Here is a 22,348-nt window from a genome sequence, read left to right as displayed (position 1 = left end):
TTTAGATCTCTGCTGTACACTGGAGTGTACATTTCCTTTCCAACTTCTGACTCTCTTTCTTGTATCTTCAGCAGGAAACTGACAGCCACTGGGCAGGAGCGGTCAACTTTAGTGACCGTGATGACAACGGAGAATAAAGAATCCATTATCATTTGCTGACTGTGCCATGATGGTTGATGTCTCTTTCAGAAAGCCACAGAAATGGACATTTAATCATTTACTGAGTCATGGTAGAGCCGAGGCCAAGTAATCTAAGCAGCTTTTACTATGATGAGCTATAAATGGCAAAATGTTATAAAAATCTGCTTATTTCCATCTGATACAGAATCCATCGGATACTTCTGCCCCTCAGAAAAGATAGTTTCTTCAGGTACCTGGGAAGAGGACACAGTCCTTCCTTTCATTCGACAACACCCTCTGGTTACTGTCGTATTTCACACCATACTTTCACAGCCAGGTTTCTTACAGAATGAGTCTCCTTTTCTTCACCACCTAGTTTTTCCTGAACTCCTTGTTTATCTTCCCACTAAAAAACCAAATCTTTTCTCACAAAGATCCTAGAAACCTACTCCAATAACTTTTATATATTAGTTTCCCAACTTAATCTTAAGGAGTTGGCCACCATCATTCTTCCTGTCCTTTCTAAAGCTTCTAATTTTATTGACCCCAGCTTGAACCTGGGGCTTCAGGGACAGGACTCTGAAGAGATTCTCTTCTTTTTCATGAAACATTTTTCTGGATTTTAGCTGCCAGGGGCCAAATACCAGCAAACTCCGGGCACAGACTTGTCTTGGTTTCTTCTCTCGTCTTTCAAAAGAGTTCTCATTCATCTTCATATTTTCAACTGTCACCTTTTTCAAGTGTGCCCCCAGGTTGGCTTTCCTAGCTCTTAACTCTTTTTCCGGAACCTCAGCCTCACAATTTGATCACCTAGTTGAATATCTCTCCATCAGTGACCATCTTGCTGACAGTTTCACATCATAATGTTCTCTGTTTCCCCTTCCCATCCCTCCAAGTCAATATATTCCACTCACTGAGACTTGAAAGCTCATGTTTGTCTTTGACTCCTCCTTCTCACACAATTTCTATGTCCAATCAGTTACTTAAGTTTTCATTACATGCCTCTAATGTCCTCCCTGCTTCCCATGTCCACTGCCCCCCTAGGATCCAAGATCTTTCACGTCATGTCCGGATTTTGGTAATAAGATTCCAACTGGTTTCCCAAGATCTCCTCCCCAATCCATCCTGTACCCTGCTGTCAGAAGAATCATTTCACCACTTGAAAGCATCATTGTCTTTAAGAAAAATTTCAAACATCCAGGTGTGACAGGAAAACACCTTGAAATGTTAACTACAGGGAATCTCCCCAGCTGTTTTCCCCTACCCTACTCTGCAAAGATAGCCCAGCCTTTCAGCTCTCTTCTTCCTTAGAGGGAAATTTATATTAACCAGTACCTTGCTAAGGCACTTCCTTAAAACCTGAGTTCCCTGAAGACTTTGAAGGTAGCTAGAGGAGAGAGAGGGTGATTATTTCAGATTCAGAAGAGGGCTTAGAGATGGCTGAGATAGAGAATTGAGTGTGTCTTTTATGGTAAGGTCGCCCCAAAAAGGCATGACTTCAGAAGCAATGGCTTTCCTGTCTATCCAAGGGGTGAGACCATTTACAGTGCCTTAGCAAAGACTCCTATATGCTGCTGTCTCTCAAAGCAGCAGAGTCATAAGACTGGAAGGGGCTATTATGGGCTCAGTAAATAAGAATGGTCAGCATCTTCAGACAGGAATAGACAATAGCAATGTAGTCCCTTTTTTTCTGGGATCCAGGTAAGCTTCCTAGATTCTGGTGTAATCTTGGAATGGGGGACAGCAAATTAGTGGTGAACTGACTGGGCTGCCCTCCAGTTTCTGGTTATCTGGTTAGATGTCATCTGGAAGTTGTATGGGACATCTCGTTGGCCATCCACTGAGCAGTGCTCTGCTAGGATCTCTAGAAAAATACACACTCTGTGCCAGAAAGCACATCTTTTTAACTTACCAAGAGCATTCCCCAGTATTTCCTTCATGCAAAGCTCCTACTGCACATCTGAGTTGAGACACTCTGTCATACCATATGTGAGTGCTTGCTAAAGCCAAAAGATGACCCTGTCATTTCCTTTACATTTCAATTCAAAACTGAAAAACATCCTTCCTGTTAACTCCTATTAGCATATCTGCATGTAGCTGGATAAATACTATCATTACACATTGATCCTATTTAGCTTATGTGTATGTGCTTTGAATGACTCCTAAGTGACGTGCATCTTGAGGACTGGAATCGTGTCTTCTGTACCTTTCCTTCTCTAGCCATCTCATTATACCTTGTATTTAAGTGCTCAATGGAAACCTGTTGAGCTGAAGTGAATGGAGCTGAACTCTTGAATTGACAACTGTGCATCTCAGTTGTTTTATGTAGCTCTAATGCAGTTGGACATCTCAGGCCCTCTTAGTTCAAGAACTCTATTGGCTCTACGTCTCCCTAGAAGCACAGAGAGTGTTGATAGCCTCAAAGGGTTCAGAAAGCAGCAGGAGCAGAAGCCACACAGACAACCAGATTTTTTTTTTATCCCTAAGTAGGCACTATTGATTGTTTGGTCTGACATAAAATACAGGTTTTAAGGTAGTTCCCTGCTAGATTTAGTTCATTTTTATTTGTGCAACATGAAAGCTTTCCAAGAATGTTCATTTAGAATATGGAAAGATTTATTAGGTATGTATGTGTTAGTGTCAGAAAAATTAAATTTCCAAGAAAATCATTCATTATGTAATATGGGAAAAGAACGACTCTAAAGACAAAAGTCAACTGTATTTGAACGAATTACCCATTCATGTTTGGCTCTGTCTCCCTATTCTTTATTAAAAATTTATCAATTTCTTAGAAGGAAAACCTACTATACAGTGACTCTATATCAATATTTAATGTAACAGTGCCTGGAGCAGTGGATTGCCTTTCTTACTGTGAAAATGGGAAAGGAAATTAAGAATCTACCCTATTTACTAATGGCCAGACCCTCAGATAAATTACAATTTTGTTATTGTTCTTTACATACTGAGAGTGATAATGATCAGGTTCTTTGTGTTCATTGATACGTGCTTGCTAGTTTCATTTTGTCAGGCTTAACTGCAGTGCTTAGTGTTATTGATCAGTCTGGAACGTGCTAGGATGCCCATATAACACTCCTGTGGTTACATGACTTGGCTCTACCTTGTCAAAAATTTTGACTAATTGGTCGTCCCTGTTGGGTCCCTGAGATATCCACTGTCTCCCTATATTCTCTGAGGGTGACCCCTAATGTACTAATACTCATAGCACAGTAGCAAAATTCCCAGCAGATTTTTGCTTTCATTTTTACGTCTACTACATTCAGGAAAAGCTTAAAACATTCCTAACAATTGACAGTCCCCTTGTTATTTCTCTGCTGCTTGCCTATCTACCTTTCAGTGTAAGATATGGTGATTCTGCTGCTGCCTATATAACATCAAGTTTACCTAACACAAAAGACAGGACATTTATAAAGTAAGAACAGGAAAAAGTGTGTATAGAGTTATATAGTTCAGGCCAAGGCTATATTGTATCATTTAGGATGGTCAAGCAGGGGGAGGAAGATCTTGCCTTTGTTGCTGTTGGCTTTCCTTCTAGGTTACCTGACAGCACAGACATGAGAAAGCTGTTCTTATCAGGCAGTCAGACCTAAAGTGTCTTCACTTAGCCACTGAGTCCGATTAGAAACGATTCTAGAACAACTCCATGGTATAAAAGTTCCCAAGATCTTCCCCTGCAAAAGCATCGCCTTAAAGTGTTCCTTAAGAGCAGTTTCTCTGGTGCTTAACACTGTACTCTCTCATTAGCAGAACTGCACGAGCGAATGATGCTGCTCCATGGACTTGAATGTGGTTAGAACAGATAAAATTCAGTACATGGAAAAGTACCTTGGTAACAAACCAATTAGGCCATTAAATGCATTTGGAGAATCTATCTCTGAAAAAGCAATTCAGCCACAGATTCTAATAGGTATATTAAAATAGCTTTCAACCCTGGTATTTCCTGTTGCTTTAAGACCACTATATTTTGGACCACATATTATCATTGCCAACCAAATGAATCAGGACCAAGAAATTACCTCTTCATAACAGGACAGTTCACCACAAAATGCATAGATGGTATCCTCAGCCTTCATCTCTAGACCACTCTCTTGCCCAGATTTCTGTGGTGAGTGGGTTTGAAGTCAGTTGGCTAGATGCAGAATGGAGAACACTCATTAGTCATCCTTATAGAAATAAACTTCTGATGATAACGTTGTTTTTCCAAGCAGAGCAATGCTTTCAAATGCGTAATAATTGGAGATATGTATATAAGTATGAATATATATATTCATATATATGTGCATATATGCATACATATATATATAAAATAACTGGTTATATAAATGTAGATATAGTGTGAATAATCCTTGAGTTGTGTATAGCAATATATTGAGAACATACTTTGGAGCCTACACTGAGAGGTATGATGTTTCCATTGCGTATAGAAAACATGCATTCATTCTTCTTCGTTTGATAGCATGGTTATCTTCAAGGTTTTCTCAGGTCATGTAATTTGGATGAAGTAGAGTACAGCTCCAGCTTCAAGAGTGGGCATGTGACCTAGGCTGATCACCTAGATTATTCCATCTCCATAGGTTTGATTTAGAGATGAGCTTATGATCCTGTCATTGACAGTGAGACTCAATTCTAGGATGTTAGAGTAACTTTTGGGGAAAAAAAAACTCCCTAGCTGCTGGTAGCCGTCTTGATTCCAGGAGTAGAGAGAGAACATAAGAATGGAGCCAACACTGAGGATGGGAGAGCCAAGAGGTGAAGAAAACCAGTGCTCTGATGGTATAGATTGTAGTCAGGTGAACTTATAAAGTATCTCTTTTGCTTATTCTAATTTAAATTGAAATTCTGCCTTTTGAAACCAAAGTGGAATTGAATAATACATGGGTTTACTAATCGGGTAGGTCAAAGAAATGCTGTGCACACAATGTGTTAGTATTTCAGCAAGGAATCTGACAGTGTTCCTCATAAATCTTTGTGGATAATATGCAGAAATGTGGAGTGGATGCAAGTACAGTCAGGTGACTTCATCAATAATTGAAGAGTCATGTCCGAGAATGCTAATTCCATGTCAACCTGAAGGAAATTTTATAGTGGTGTGCCTCAGGGTTCTTCCCTGGCCCTGTCCTTTTTGACATATTTATCAAAGGTATGGATGAGCACACTGATGGCCTTCCTATAAAATTCTATGGATGACAAGATGATTGGAGCACTAGATAGTATGTTGGATAACAGAAATCAATTTCTAAAACTCATCATAAGCTAGAGCTTCAGAATGGAATTTTAAGAAGAACAAATATAAAATATTTGAATTAGATCCAAAAACTAATTATATAAGTAACTGGGTAACACTAGAAGCTCAGTTAAGTGTAATTTCAAAATGAATCAGCAATGTGATACAGCTCCCTACATAAATAAATAAAGCTATATTAGATTACATAAATGGGATGCAATGGTGATGGAGGCAGATGTCATATTGAACAAATGGTAGTTAGGCAGGTAGAACAGGACATAGAGCCAAAGGAACTGAAGTTTTCAAATATTTCAACCTGAATAATGGTCTGCCCCAATGTGCCAAATCATGTAAAGAGGAAAGGGTCCCCCCCCCCCCCCGGGAGAAGAATTAAGTTAAGCTACATAATAAAGTGGAAAAGGAGGACCTGCAAAGGAAGAGACAGAAAAGCCAGTGGGCACAAATCAAGAAAGAGTTTGGGGTTGTTTAAATACAGAGGGGCTCCAGGGCACTTTTAAGGTATGAGAGAATAGAGAGAAGAGAAAGAGATTTAATTTGGGTTATAGTAATCACTAAAGAATGAACCCAAAAATGTATCTTTACCATAATTACCCAGCTTTTGGTATAACAAGTCCCTGGCTTTCTAAGTGTTACCTAAGACTTTTCATATATTTCCTTTTTAGCCAGGTTCTGCCCCCCTCCCCTTCCTCACCCCAGAAAGTTAAAAGCCTTATGGAAAAACCTACCACATTCCTAACCAAGAAGATACGACAGTGGGTTTCATAACCACAGTATGATTGGGTCTGGAAATACACCAAGCTAATTTCTTTGAATGCTACTGATCAACATAGTACTGGAAGTTTTGGCCAATGCAATCAGACAATAAATTGAAATAAGAGGGATAAATTTTGGAAGGGAGAAAACAGAATTACCATAGTTTGTAGATTATATAATAATTTACATAAAAATACAAGAGGACTAATAAACTATAAGAAGTAATAAGGGAGTTCAAGGTCAGCAAGGTTGAGAAATAAAGTATCATTAAACAAAGACAAATAACATTCTTTAACATCAGCAATAACCAACTAGAAAATATAACAGAAAACAATACATCATTTACAGTAACACAAAAGCTAACAACTACCTAGGAGTTCATCTAATGAAGATCTTTATAGAGAGGAGAAAAGATTTGAATAAATGGAAAGTCACATCATGTAAATGGATTGGTATCTTTATAATTTTATGATACAGATTCCAAAAATTGATCTATAAAGTCAACACAATTGCAATAAAAATTCCAGCAGAATATTTTGCAAGAACTGGATAAACTGCTTCTAAGATTAATGTGAAACAGTAAAGGTCTACAAACGACTAAGGCAGTTTTGAAAAGGAAGAACAAATAAGGAGCAAGACCTAAAAGTTATTAAGAAATATTATAGATATTAAGAAAAACTGTAATAATTAAAACAATATGTCACTGGGGAAAGAATAAATGATAAATAAATAATAGAGTTATGAAATAGACCCTACAGGAGAACCTTGGGACCTCAAGGCAGAAAAGATGTATTAAAATAAACTCTCAAAGTAGAACCCCTAAAAACAGTAAGGATGGAATTTGAATACATCACAATAATTCAAGGTTCCTATTGAAGAAGTGACACTACACACAATATCAAAAAGTGACTCACAGGCTGGAAGATCTTCATAGCATCTATAATAGGTAAACATTAACTTCTAGAGTATATAAGGAATTCTCAAAAATCTGCAAGGAAAAACCAGAAGCCCAACAGAAAAATGGTCAAAGGGTATGAATAGGCAATTCACTGAAAAACTAATGATGCAAAGCCATTTGAGTATATGGCCAATTTCATAATCAGAGAAGTATTAATTAAGACTATCAGGAGATAGCACTGGGTACATTCATATTGGTAAAATTCAAGACACTGTTGACCTGCTAACAAGAGTCTGGGGAAATAGGAACCCTCTTTCACAACAGGTAGGAGCAGAATCTGGTGTATTCATTTTGGATTGCAATTTGGCAGGATTTTGTAACACTCAATATGTGGAAATGCTGTGATTCAGGGACTATAGTCCTAGTACAGTGATGTACGTGGGGACATGCAAGGAAGAATACTGCACCACTGTTTCTGGCAGTGGGAGTTGGGAGCAATGTGTGTCCCTCTCTAGGGGAATAGGTGAATGTGATAGAGTACTTGTCTAAGATGGAATGATATGCAGCAATCAAAATAAATGAATTAGATCTTTATGTAGTAAGACGGCTGATCTCACAATGATATATACAAACACAGGGAGTGGAGGAAAAGGGAAATGGGGAGTTACTAATTAACAGGCGTAATTCTAGTTAAGCAAGATGAATAAGCTCTAGAGAACTGTTGTACAATGCTGTACCTGTAATCTACAATAGTACATTAATTTGTATTAATTGTTAAGAAGGTGAATCTCGTGTAAGTATTCTTACCACAACAAAATAAAATACAAACATACTGCTAAATTAAACAATGAAAGGTATAGCACACTAACAATTGTGTAAATGTCGAAAAATTTCACACATATCAAACAATATTTTTACAGGTATACCTATATATACACATAAACAACTGTACAGAAGGTAGATTGAAAGAATCCACATTGCAAACAAAGAATAGGGAAGTGAAGTCAGGGATGCAGATGAAAGAGGAAAATGTATTAAACGGAGGGGCCTCACATAGACCAATTAAGTGGTATGAACTAAAGAGGAAAATTAATTCAATTCTGAACAGGCAAAGATCCAAAAAACTGGGGAGATAAGGGAAGGGAAAGTTGAGAAAAAAAAAGAAAAGACTGTTTATACCAACAAGATTTCCTTCTCCCTAAAACATTTGAACGGGGTTTCATTACCAAATTTCAGGCAATAGCTACTTTTAAATGATCTATAGAGGAAATATTCTTTTGTTCTTGAGGTCCTGAAGTTCAGACTGTCTGCATATCAAAAGAAATCAATGTAATTTATAAATTATGCATTCTTTTCTTCTTTTCATATGTCTGTCCATCTAGTTATATCCTAAGGCATTGTCATCCATACTGTGTCATAGTATATACAACATTTTCATGTGAACTATACCATTTGATACAAAAATATATGATACTTTTATATAAAGGTGAGACAGGTATTATTATTTTTGTTGTTGTTGTTATGTTGATTTCCCCTTTTATAGATCGTGAATGCTCACATTTTGCCCAAGTTGTCACATCAGCAGAAAGGGCCAGAGTCGGATTGAATCCAGATTATATGATGTAAAATCTCATCATCTTTCCATTGAATTCATTCCCCATGGGTGAATGCACCCAATACATTATTTTCACTAATAATGGAAACACTTCTGAGAGGAAGGAATTATTACAGAATGAGGAAACTGTTTTCACCCCAGATCAGGCAATAGCTATGGCAGGAGCCAGGACTCAAACTCTGCTTCTGTGTATTAATCAACAAAAGCCCAACACTGAATCAACATCAGACCAACAGAAGCAAATGTTTAAAAATTTACTAGCAGTTCTGAGTCCTACAGGCGGCCAACTGAGTCTTAAAGGCTCTTGAAATCTCTAAAACTCGGCTATGGTTTGCAGGGAAATGCTGCAGGCAGAGGAGCCAGGCTCACCGGCAGAGTTACCTCCAGGTCCATCTGTTACAGGCCAGTCACCTCTCTGCTCTGAGAGCCTGGAATCAAGGAAGGATGATGTTTTCCCTGTATTGTGATTGACCAAATCTAATGGACAGGCAGGAGTTTAGACAGAAGATGTACACTAGTTCCTCTTAACTTAAGACATTCCTACCTGGGTCAGTGAAAGCTCCTGAGTAGATCTTAATTCCTAAAACAGTTGTGGAACGTCTGTAGTCAAACTCAGGAACTGTGGTTCTCAGCCCTAGCTGGACATTAGAATTGCCTGAAGAACTTAGAAAAACACTGATGCCTTTACTTAGTAAACCACTTAAATTGGAATCTCTGAGAATAGATCCCATGTATCTGAAGTTTGTTTAAAATCTCCCTGGATATCGATGAAAATGTTCTGAAATCGGATAGTGCTGATGGCTGTACAACTTTGGGAATAAATAAGAACCACTGAGTTGTACACTTTAAAGGGGTAATTTTTTTAGTATGCCAATTATACCTCAATTAAGAAAAATTCTTTCCCAAGTTACTCTAGTATCGGCCTGGGCTAAGAACCACTGTGAGACTGGACAGCGTTTCCCAATCTAGGCAGCACCCTGGAATCTTCTAGGAAGCTTTAAAAATACCTAGTAATGACTACCATAGACTATGATGTTATGGTCTGGTAATAATCTGGGCATTGGGAGTTTAAAAACCTCCTTAGGTGATTGTAATTTGCAGTTGGGGTTGAGACTACTGGTCTAGAACAGTGGCCCTCAACATGTGCTCCCCAGATGAGCACCTGGGAACTTTGAGACATGCAGGTTCTTCGTCCCACCTGAAACCTACTGCATCAGAAACTAGGGGAGGGTGGTCCAGCAAACTGTTCTAACAAGTCCTTCAGGTGATGCAGGCTGCAGGTTGAGAACCACTGCTCTAGCACTCAGTGAAATTGCATTACAATCCAGTCTTCATTCCTAAATTTCCCTGGTCCCTAAATGTTTGTGAAGGGCCTGTTTCAGAGGTAGAAAGCTTTTTCGTACCTAGCACCATGCTAGGACAAGAACAACTTAGGGTCTAGCTGGAGAGTGACTTACATGGAGCCAATTAGTAAGGAGGAGACTATGTAAGATGCTGGGTTATAATGTTTCTCCTCTAAAAAAGGGTGTTCATTTTTGTTTTCACACCAAATCTTTGAAATTAGAATTACAGAATACCACCTAGGTGGTCTGCTAATTTTTTTTTTTTACCTCCTGCATTTTGAAACTCAAAATACATTTTGTAACCTCAAATCTTTCATTAACCTTAGCCTTTTGAGCCAGCAATTCTGTTTTTTCTTGATTTTGATCAATAAGTGATTCTTCTTTCCCCCTTCTGTAGCCATTTGAGAGCGTTATTGGAATGGCTTCGACATTTTAGAAAATACGTCATTTAGAATTTTGCGTTCTATAAGTTTGTAAGGAAAAAACCTAGATCTAAATCTGTATTGAAGATCTTGAGACTTTTTTTTTCTACATGCCAGCCCACAGTTGTGAACTAGTTACTGCATCATTAATTGTGGACTCTTAAGAAAGCAGGTTTCCCTAGATGTTCAGCATTTGTGGGAACATCAACTAATAGATGTAGAATCAGTCAGTGAAGAAATGGCTGGATTATCTGTGCTATGATAGGACACTTCGATACAGTGAGGTTGCTAATAATCATCCCCCTAATACTATTCCCAAACTACCTCTACCAATAGAAGGCTTAGAACTTAATGTTCAAGCTGGTTTATTTGAGAGCATTATAGTAACACACACACACACACACACACACACACACACACACACACACACACACACACACACACACACTCACTCACTCACTCACTCACTCACTCACTCACTCTACCCCCCCCCCCCCCCCGCCCCAGGCTCATTAACACAGAGATGACAGAGCAATATTTCTGGGGCCTGAATTTTGACTACCCTTTCACTTGAATAGAGAGAGAAGCTGAAAAACAAAGATTTAGTTCCTTTAAAGAGTGAGTTAAATTTGGCTTCCAAGGCTTATCAGCATCAGAATGTAGTTTTATGTATCTCTGTCTACCTCTTACTCTCTCCCAACTAAGAGGACTTGAACTCATTCTGCCAGACACATGCCTCAGCCCTTGAGCCCCATCCCATTCCCAACAGGACCCTGCATGGTGCTCCATCACCGTGGTGATGTTCAGACGTCTCTCAAGAGACTTGAGCACATGAGTCAAAGCTCAGAGCTCATTATCCCTACAGAGTCAGAAGAAGAATGCCTAGAAGAGTAGTTAGAAATCATGGATGAAAAGTGAAGATAGTTATTTAGAACCATTTCTGGGTATTCTTTAGAGGATAGACAATTAAGTAAAATCAGAGAAGAATGAGGTTGAAAATAATTGGAAGTCAGGTCAGTAAATTTTGTATGTAGGAAATACTTTCTAGTAGAGAATAAAGTCTTGAAACATTAGATGGCCATTTCTATAAATACATTGGGAGTTACTTTTTAAAAATCATAAGTGAACAAATTCTCAGTGATTCTGTAGAAACTTTCTGCCTTGGAGACCCTGGGAAGTCTTTTTAAATATGTCCCCCACTGGTTCTCAGGACTCTCTAAGTCTTGAAAATCAATTTCTAATCATTCTTCATGGAGTTTATTGCCTAAATATTATTGGTAACATTTTTAAAAATTATAGTCATGAATAGTGATTGATCCATTACCTTTCATTCATAACATATCAGTAATCTCCCAAAGTAGATCATTATATCATTATATGCAACATGATCTCTGAATATAACAGGTGCAGTTAGAAGGGGGCACAGACTAGATGACAGCAAACGATCTGCTCAGGGATGAACACTTTTTTAAAAAAAAAATTGCCTAGTTTTTCATAAACATTACCACCTGCAGATAATCAGAAAATATACCTGATAGCATGTACTTTGTTTTTCTGGTACTTGAATTACGCCTTCTGCAATTAAAAAAAATCACATTAAAAATTTTTTTTCATTGCATAACCAATCTAAATGCAGTGTATTACGTATTAGCATTAAAGTGAAGTTACATATATATTTATGTTCTTGCTAGCTGAAATAAAAGTGATTAATAAAATAATTGTTAGCATACTTTTCAGAGCCTCAGTAGAAATACCAAGAAGCTATTTTTGACAGTTAATGAAATATTTTTCTCTAAAAATCTAAAAATCATTGAGTATTATATAATATAAAATGGGAAAATCTTCTATAGTATAATCAAAGTGTGTACATTAACTCTCACGTAGTTTGAGAAGAAGAGAATTTCTTTACATTTCTGCCATGAAAAGAAACATTACCTCAAGGCTCAAAAAATAAGAGGCCAAAGTCTTGTTGATCATTCGAAAGGCAATTGAATAAAATCATCTCTCTCTAGTTTTCATAGTTAAGTGTGTAGGGAAATTCTAAATGTGACTGTGAAAATTGGTAAGTTTTCTGAGACTACTTTTCAAAAAATTAACGAACTTTATTGTTTAGAGCAGGTTTAGGTTCACAGCAAAACAGAGCACAAGAGAGATCCAAAACACCCCCTGCCCCTACATATACACAACCACCCCTGCAATGGACATGCATCCTCCACCAGAGTGAACATTTGTTGTGACTGATGAAGCTGCAGTGACATGTCATTATCACCTAAAGGCCATAGTTTACATTAGGGTTCACTCTTGGTGTTGTACATTTTATGGGTTTAGACAAATACATAATGACAAATGTCCATTGTAGTATCATACAGAGAAGTTTTAGTGCCCTAAAAATCCTCTGTGTTTGCCCTATTCATTCCTCCCTCCACCGTAACCCCAGTAACTACTGGATCTTTTTCTGTTTCCATAGCTTTTCCTTTTCCAGAATGTCAGAGATATAGCTAGAAGAATACAGTATGTAGCCTTTTCAGATTGGCTTCTTTCACACAGTAATAAGCTTTTAAATTTCCGCCATGTCTTTTTATGGCTTGATAGCTCATTTCCTTTTAGTGCTGAATAATATTTGATTGTCTGGATGTGGCACAGTTTATTTATCCATTCGCCTACTAAAGGACATCATCAGTGCTTCCAAGTTTTAACAAGTTTTGAATAAAGCTGCTCCAAAAATCCATGTGCAGGTTTTTCTGTGAATATAAGATTTCAGCTCACTTGAGTAAATACTAAGGAGAGCAGTTGCTGGGTTGTGTGGTAAAATGTATCTAGTTTTGTAAGAAACCACCAACCTATCTTACAATGCATTCCTACCAGCATCCCACCAGCAGTGAATGAGAGTTCCTATTGCTTCACATCCTTGTCAGCTTTTGTTGTTGTCAGTGTTCCAGATTTTGGCCATTCTGATAGGTGTATAGTAGTGTCTCATTGTTTTTATTTGAATTGTTCCTGATCATAGTGGGTTTCTCACCATTAAGTATGATGTTAGCTGTAGGTTTTTTGTAGATATTCATTATCAAGTTGAGAAAGTTCCCCTTCTGTTCCTAGTTTTTTTTTTTTATAATGAATAAGTGTTGGATTTTATCAACTGCTTTTCCTACATCTATTAATATGATCATGTGATTTTTTTTCTTCTTTAGCCTGTTAATGTGATGGATTGCATCAATTGATTTTCAAATATTGAACGAACCTCACAAACCTGGTATAAATCCCACTTGGTCATGGTGTATAATTCTTTTCATCCATTACTTAATTTGCTTTGCTACTATTTTGTTGAGGATTTTTGCATTTATGTTCATGAAAGATACTGGTCTGTAGTTTTCTTGTAATGCCTTTGTCTGGTTTATTATTAGGTTAATGGTGGCCTCATAGAAGAGTTAGAAAGTATTCTTTCTGCTTTTAACTTCTGGAAGAAATTTAGAGAATTAGTATTAGTTCTTCCTTAAATATCTGGTACAATTTACTAGTAAACTCATCTAGTCCTGGTGATTGCTATTTTGGAAGGTTAATTATTGACTCAGTTTCTATAATAGATATAGGCCTATTCATATTACCTATTTTTCTTTGTGTGGGTTTTGGTAGATTGTGTCTTTCAAAGAATGGGAGCATTTCACCTAGGTTATCAAATTTGTGGGCATAGAATTGTTCATAATATTCCTTTATTATCCTTTTAATATCCATGGGACCCATAGTGATGTCTCTACTTTCATTTCTGATACCAATTATTTGTGTCTTCCCTCTTTTTTCTTAGTTAGCATGGCTAGAGGCTTAATGACTTTACTTATCTTTTTGAAGAACTAGCTTTTGGTTTTGTTGATTTTCTCTGTTGATTTCCTATTCTCAATTTCATTGACTTGTGCCTTAATTTTTATTATTTATTTTCCTCTACTTACTTTGGATAATTTTGCTCTTTGTTTTCTAGTTCCCTAAAGTGGAAGCATAGATTATAGGTTTTAAATCTTTCTTACTTTCCAATACATGCATCAATGCTATTAACTTCCCTCTTAGCACTGCTTTTGCTGCATCCTACAAATACTGATAGGTTGTATTTTCATTTTCACTTAATTCAAAATGCTTTTAAATTTATATTGAGATTTCTTCTTTGACCTATGTGTTATTTGGATATATATTATTTAATCTCCTCCAAATGTTTTAGGATTTTTTAGTTATCTTTCTGTTAATGATTTCTAGTTTAATTCCATTGTGGTTGAGAGCCAAAATCATATGATTTTGATTCTTCTAAATTTGTTAAGGTATGTTTTATGGCCCAGAATGTGGTTTATTTTGGTGAATGTTTCATGTGAGCTTGAGAAGAATATGTAATCACCTGCTGTCAGATGAATTAGACTATAGATGTCAAGTATATCCAGTTGATCAATGATGCTGTTGAGTTCAGCTGTATCCTTACTGATTTTCTGCCTACTAGACCCATTTCTGATAAAAGTGTGGTAGATTCATCTATTTCTCCTTATAGTTCTTCACTGGGGCTGTCGTGTGTGTGTGTGTGTGTGTGTGTGTGTTTTAAATCAATGCCTGTACCCACTATCTCCGGAGCTTCCGATTTTACTTAGCCTGAGGTGGAACACAGGCATTGGTCTTTTTCAAAGCTCCCCATGTGATTCTAATGTGTAACCAGGACTGTTGACTCCCACAATGATACTATCTCTAGTCCAGATCTTTCTCCTGAACTTCAGCCTGTATATCCAGTTTCTGATAAACTTGTACCATTGGCTGTCTCTTGAAAATGTCATTCATTTAGTAAATCCCCTTTGCTACAAGCTCCTCTTGAATACAGTCACCTTTGGTTTGTCTCTGGCTACCTCCATTTCTATGAATTTGAGAAATAACTGCTCACCAACTCCTGTCAGTTCTTTCTCCTAACAAATTCAAAAATGTGTCTACTTACCTTCATCCCCACAGCCATTAGTCAGTCATCTCAAAATTATTGAAGCAGCTTTTAAATTCATCATGCATCCTCTAGACATATACACTACAGCTTGTGTAATCTTGAAAAAAATGTAAATTTGATCATTCACCCCATTCCCTTGCCTAAAACCCTTTAATAGTGCCCTATTGCCTTAAGGATAAAGTCCAAAGTTCCCACATATAAGCCTCTTGCTAATCTGGTCCATCTGTCCTCACCTCTCCTTCCTTCCCAGCTGTCATCTTCCCTCTATTCTGGGAAGTGTGAGGATGTCTTCCTAAGGGGTATGTAAGAATTTCTGGGATGGGGTAGTGTATATTTTGAAAAGTGTGTAACTTTCTGATATACATTCCCTTATTCTCCATATACCTCAGTGTAGAAATCACTGCCCTAAGTCATAAATTCCTTGGGGACAGGAATTGTGTTATTTATCAGGACTTCATTATGTCACGTTATTTGGTACAATCAGCAAAATTATAATGAATAAATGGCTGCTGGCTGATTGGATGAATATATTTGCTGCAGTTGTGAAAACCAGATTACCAAGTATATTAGAAATGTGTCTGAAGTAAGAGCAAGTAGGCACTGATTGAGAACCTGAAGTAAGTAAACTGTAAGTAAAATTAATTATTGTTAGTCCATGAATTTTGTTACATATAATTTGGCTGCTAAAGTTTCTAATTTGCTTCCTTTTTGATAATTGTCTCTATGAGGTTAAACATGTGGATGAGTGAAAAACATGTTTTTAAAAGAACTTTTTGTTTTTAAGCAATTAAACTCAATGGCAGTTGCAAAATTAATACATAGAGTTCCATGAACCCTTCACCCAGTTTCCCCCAGTAGTGACATCTTATATAGCTGTAGTAAAATATCTAATCCAGCAAACTGACATTGGTGTAATACTGCTCAGAGACTGCAGATTTTGTTCAGCTTTCACTGGTTTTTACATGTACGTATTTGTGTGTCTGTGTGTATTGTTCCCTGCCCGTCCCATGTATAGATTTTTGTAACTACTACCACAAACAAGATATGGAACTGTTCTAGCAACACAAACTCCCATGTGCTGTCCCTTTATTAGTCACACTCACCTCCACCCATCCCTTGACAACCCCTAATCTCTTCTCCATCTCTATAGTTTGTCATTTCAGAATGTTGCTTAAATAGAATCATGAAGTGTATAACCTTTGAGACTGGCTTTTTTTCACTAAGCATAATACCCTTGAGATCCATCCAAATAGATACACTATGTTTTCTAAGCCAGGACATGCAAAAGAGATACAAATTGAGTCCTAAAATTTGAATAAAGCTTCTTGTATTCTGAAATATATGGACTTGGGTCTTTTAAAAGTCATCTGGGTTTATTCATCCTAGTTCGTGATTAAAATTATATTTTAAAATTCAGGTGAGATTAATTTTTACATTGTTGGGTAAATATTAATGAAGGTTTCAGGTGTCATTTGGAAAGAAGTCGAGACTCAGATTGTGTAGTTTTGAAATTATGGTCTACCACTTGATACATATTGCAATGTAAAAATTCACAGGGTAAACTCAATTTACCATTACTACAGACTACCAAGGGCCAATAAGGATTTTATTGACTGTTATGCTTGGTGGAAATATAACTCTGGTAAGACTGATCTGAGAGCTTATTTAATTTGGAGAAAGTTTTCTTGATTTCCCTATTCCTCAGAATTTTTCTTGTCTGCCATAGCCTCTTATTATTGTCACCTCTCTACAAAAAGCTATTATGGTTCCCATATTTAAATGCATTTTCAATTTTATTCATATTTTTGAGCTACTGGCAGCTATCAGTCTTGTGACAGGTAGCATTTATGATAATATACTAACAAATCGTTTGAAAGAAAAGAAAAGTGAATGATTTATGTCTTGGGTTTAAGAGGTTAAATTTGATTTTATTGTAATAAGACACTTTGAGACAGCCTTAGTTTTGCTGCTGTGAGCCTGCTGGAGTTACTATGCCATATTGAGCAAAAGCTTTTATCCATGTTTAGCCTAAAGATTTATTCATTCTGCAAAAGAAAGATTTCTATCGTCACCCAAAGAATTGACTTGTAGTTGATTTTTGAGAGAGTCTTTATCTTGCTAATGCCCTGCTTATGTAATACAAATTTATGGAAAACTCTCCAAAATTCATCTTATCCCTGAGAACCATTTTCTTCTAGCCTTCTTCCCCTTCTTGATTTACTGCTCTCCAGCTCTGTCCATACTTCAGGTAGTGTGACCTGTGTTCTCCACTTATCTTCCCATTCATGAGGGTTCCTTCATGTAGACATGCATAATTTGTCAACAACAACAACAAAAGAGAAAAGCCATTTGAAAATCATTATTCTCAGACTCACTTTATTAATGCTTTTACACTTTAATAAGAAAAAGAAGAAAAACTCAATTGAAACTTGGGGAAGCTGTTATGATTGGGCAGTGTGTAAGAGAAGGAAATAAAATGCCAAACAGTGTTACCTTGTTTTCCCTTTTGTTTGTTGAGGATTTTATAAAGATGAAAATTTCCAGATTTGGCTAGGGCCCAGTGAAACAGGCACTTTATGCAATGTCCAGCATACATGCAAATTTAGATAACATTTCTAAAGATAATTTGACAATAAGAATCAGATAACGTTAAAAATGTATGATATTTTATATCATTATCGTAATTTATATAATTTATAATATTTTTAATTGAAACAAACTAAATGTCCAACAATAAGATAATGGTAAATAAATCCTGGACCATCCATATTATGAAATATTATTAATTAAACAGTTATGCCTGTAGGAAGATGTCCACAATACATTATTAAGTTAAAAAAAAAAGGTCCAATCTTGTATGTATAATGTGATCTCAGTTTTATCCCCCCAAATAGATACATGGTGAGAGAGAAAGAGGACTGTAAGAATTCTTAATTATCCATAGTGGTTGTCTATATGCAGAAGCATCGTTGATTTTTCTAATTATGCCTTACTGTATTATCCAAATTTTCTAGAATTTACATTATATATTTAAGAAAATAGAAAAGCAGAAATGATTTTGAAGTGATAACGTGGAATATTCTAAAGCAAATAAATACAGATGGTTGTATAATACTGTTAAATATCAAAAGGCCTGTCTCGAGCTGTTCCCACCTCTCATGATTTTGCTGTTGTTTTTTAACCACCAGGGATCATATTTGTTATTCTCTCCCTCTCATATATCTCTTGTTTTGAAATGTTTTATCTACCAAACAAAATTAAGTAAAATTTAATAAATGTGCTTTCTCAATTTTATTCAAAAAATCGTTATTTTCTAATCATAGCTAAGGAAATAGTCATTAGCAAGTTGAGTTGATGTAATTTTACAAAAAATCAAAAATACAATGCTGCAGTCACTGAGCAGCATTGTTGCAGGAAAATATGCCCAGGCCCTCGCGAGGTCAGACTGAAATTGTGGAGATGAAGGACTGCCATGGCCTGAGATGAGTGTTTTTGCCTGGAGTGGCCATGTTGTTTAAAAACCTGTTAACTTTTGTCAACTATCTGCCATTTTTTTTGTTTTGCCTTCTAGGTAATTTCCTCAACTTTATTTACTGTGGAAGTTTTACATTTCTCTCCCCGCCCCCACCCCTCCCCCCCACTATTTCTCTGTTCTTTGTTTTTTGTTTTTAATTCCTTTCTATTTTGTGGATGTATATCCTCTTGACTCTCTGGAAAAAAAATGATAGTCTGTTTTATTTCATTTTATTCTGTTTTAGGGATTTTTTCAAATATATATCATGATTCTAGCTGACCCTTGTTTTACCCTTTCAAAATTTTTAATTGTGAATAATGTACATCCAATAATGTGTGGTGATATTAAATGTATAACTTAATGAATTTTTACACATGGGTGAAATTATGTAACCAACACACAGTCAAGATGCAGAAAATTTTCAGCACCACAGATAAGAACCCCAGAGAAGGAATCACTATTCTAACATTTAATACCATAGATGCCTTGGCCTGTACATACACTTCATATAAATTGGATTTTGCAGTATTTGTGCTTTTACATCTGCCTTTCACTAAAATATTGCCTGGGAGATTTATCCATGTTGTTGGATATAGTAGTAGTTCGTTCTTTCTTTAAACTTAACAAAAAATATCTTTATTATTCCACCATATAAATATACTAAACTTTCTTTATCTATTTTTCCACTGATGGATATTTTGATTACTTCTAATTTGAGACTATTATATATAAAGTTACTATAAATATGATTTTACATATGTTTAGTATACATATAAACTCATTCCTCTTGGGTGTAGACCTAGGACTAGAATTGCTGACTTACAGAATGGACATGTATTTACGTTTAGTAGATACTGCCAAAAAGTTTTCCCTAGTGGTTGCATCAATTTACACTCACATCAACTAGCAGTGTATGAGAGTTCAAACTGCTCATAATCCTCACCAGAATTTTATATGGTCACTGTTTTTAATTTTAGCCTTTCTGGTGGTTTTATAGCGATATCCCCATTGTCATTTTAAATTACATATCCCTGATGACTAATGATTTCGACTATTTCTTCCTGTGCTTATTGTACACTTGTATATACTCTTTTGTGATGTTTGTTTTCAAGTCTTTCAGTTAATTTTTACAAATTAGGTTGTCTTTCCTCTTATTTATTTGAAGGAATTCTTTGCATATTCTCTTAAATATTTTGTCACATATCTAAACTACATACATACATATATATATATCCTGTTTGTCTTTACTTTCACTGTCTTACTGTTGACTTTTGTGAACCAAGCTCCTTAGTTTTTGTGAAGTCCAGTATACCCAGTCACTTTTATGATTACTGCCTATTGTGCCCTTTAAGAAAGCTCTGCTACCGTAAGGTCCTGGATGTATGTTTCTGTGATTGCTTCTAAAAGTTAATTGTTTTGTTTAGGTCTATAGTCCATAGTTAATTAATTTCATGTATGATGTGAGGTAGGGGTTAAGATTTATTTTTTTAATAGGGATATTCAGAAAAAATTTTCCTCAGTCTCCATTGGTCTTCTGTACACACTGTCTGGCATTCAGTGAAAAATAAGACAAAATAGCAAGGGAAAAGCAACATATTAGTAAGAGATAAAGCAGTCAATAGAAACAGACAAAAGAGTGTTGCAGTAAAATCTGATCTTAAGTGCTCAATGTACATGGGTGGGACTTGTAAACAGTTAAGAACCACTGCATGGGGATTTGGTGGCTTTTTTATGGGAACCATTATGTTGGTTATTGTAAATATTTTTTCAGGGAGATTCCATTTCTGCCATAAGGACTCTTCCAATCTTCTGACCCACTTGGATGTTTAAAATTTCCTTTCATCTGGTATGGTAAAGGGGAGCTAGTGGTCTAAGTTTTTTCCCCTGTGGTCTTTCAACAGCCCGTTACTCCTACCCCTTGGTCCTTCTGCTATGAAGTTGCCTCCAATTACTTAGCTTTGGGGTAGGGGTTTGGTGGGGCAATTTGGCTTCCTTGTCATTGATATTCCCCTCTCACAGATGTGGGAGTTAGAGCCTTTGGTTTTACATACCAGTTTCTACCACTTAACTACTTCCTTACTAACCTACTCTGCCTTAGAATCATCACTTATTAAATGGAGATAATACTATTACTTACCTTATAGAGTTGTTGTGAGGGTTTACTGAATTGAACTATATGGGAAACTTTTATAATGACGTTTAGCACATAATAAATGCTCAAAAATCATTAGCTATTATTAGCTTCCTCCATTCAAGTCATTCAGTTACCATTCCATTTGCTTTCATCTGAAAAAAAATGCATATACTCATCTCCTTGGCTGCTATCTCCTTTCATATTCTCTTTGTTCTTTTAAATTTCTTTGTTCTAATTTTCACAAGATTTGTGGAGGAATTTGATGTAAAAACATGTTCAACCCACATATTTAACTAAAATTCACCCAGCTGACAAATTCAAAAGTTTAAATTGCTGCATAGACTCTTTATAATTTTTCCAGACCATGACTGTAATCACTGAGTGAAATAATGTTAGCTCAAGGATTCCTAACTTTAAGACTCCTTTCAGGTCAAAATTTTATTGACTGATGACATGAAAAATCACACCCACAAAAATGGTGAATTTCATCATTTTAAAGAAAGCTCAAATCATTTCTTTACATTTTTTTTCTCCTTTTTCCAGGATACTTGGTTTCCTGCCTGATTGGATATTGGTTGGTTGATTGACAGGTGTGAAAAACACTTTAGGGCTGCTCTTTGGAAAGAACATGGAAAGCTATATAAATTCCTTGATCAAATTTAAATACCCTTAAGCAACCTCCATTAACCTCAACACCCCAAGCTGTTCCCCCAGGCTCTACAACTTACTCAAAGCTCAAACTAAATTTAGTTTAAGAATGAGTCCATCTGCAAAGAAAGTAGGAATCACTATTGTTTGAATGGATGCAAAAAACTTTAAATAACATAATTTCTATAAATATGTTTATGGCATTAGCACATATTGTGTATCTATGTTATTTATGTTGAATAAGCTATGGTAAACACTATATTAAAAGATTATATTATTTTACTCATGTACAATAAATATGATTCACAAAGTAAAATAACATTTAGGTTTTTTGTTGCCCTTTTGTCAATTTAAAAGCAGTAGGTTATTGATTTTTTTTAATGTTGTTATATCAGTGAATGACCTAAAACTTAAGGGTATTTATTAATTTTCCCCATAAATACATTGCAGCTGTGTAATAGTTTCTAATTGTATATGTGAGTACATGTGTGGTGTATGTAGGTGTGTGTACTCGTACATACATTTGTGTGTGTGTGAGAGAGAGGGAGAGACAAACATTAGCCTATCCAAAAAGACCCAGACTCAGCTGGGTTTAATCATTTAAATGCAGACTGCACCCATTTAAAATTAAATTCAAATAGTTTTAAGGTGGATTGGGGAAATACAAAACAGAATAATGGA

General features: G+C 36.1%; 1 protein-coding gene across 2 annotated transcripts in view; it reads left to right on the top strand.

Annotated features, from left to right (window-relative positions):
• Positions 1 to 22,348, top strand: part of EFNA5 (ephrin A5) — a 368,306-nt gene that overhangs the window by 52,518 nt on the left and 293,440 nt on the right. The window lies entirely within an intron of this gene.

The sequence above is a fragment of the Camelus ferus genome, chromosome 3 (assembly GCF_009834535.1).
Source record: "Camelus ferus isolate YT-003-E chromosome 3, BCGSAC_Cfer_1.0, whole genome shotgun sequence".
Lineage (NCBI taxonomy): Eukaryota > Metazoa > Chordata > Mammalia > Artiodactyla > Camelidae > Camelus > Camelus ferus.
This window is presented reverse-complemented; position numbering and strand designations above follow the sequence as displayed.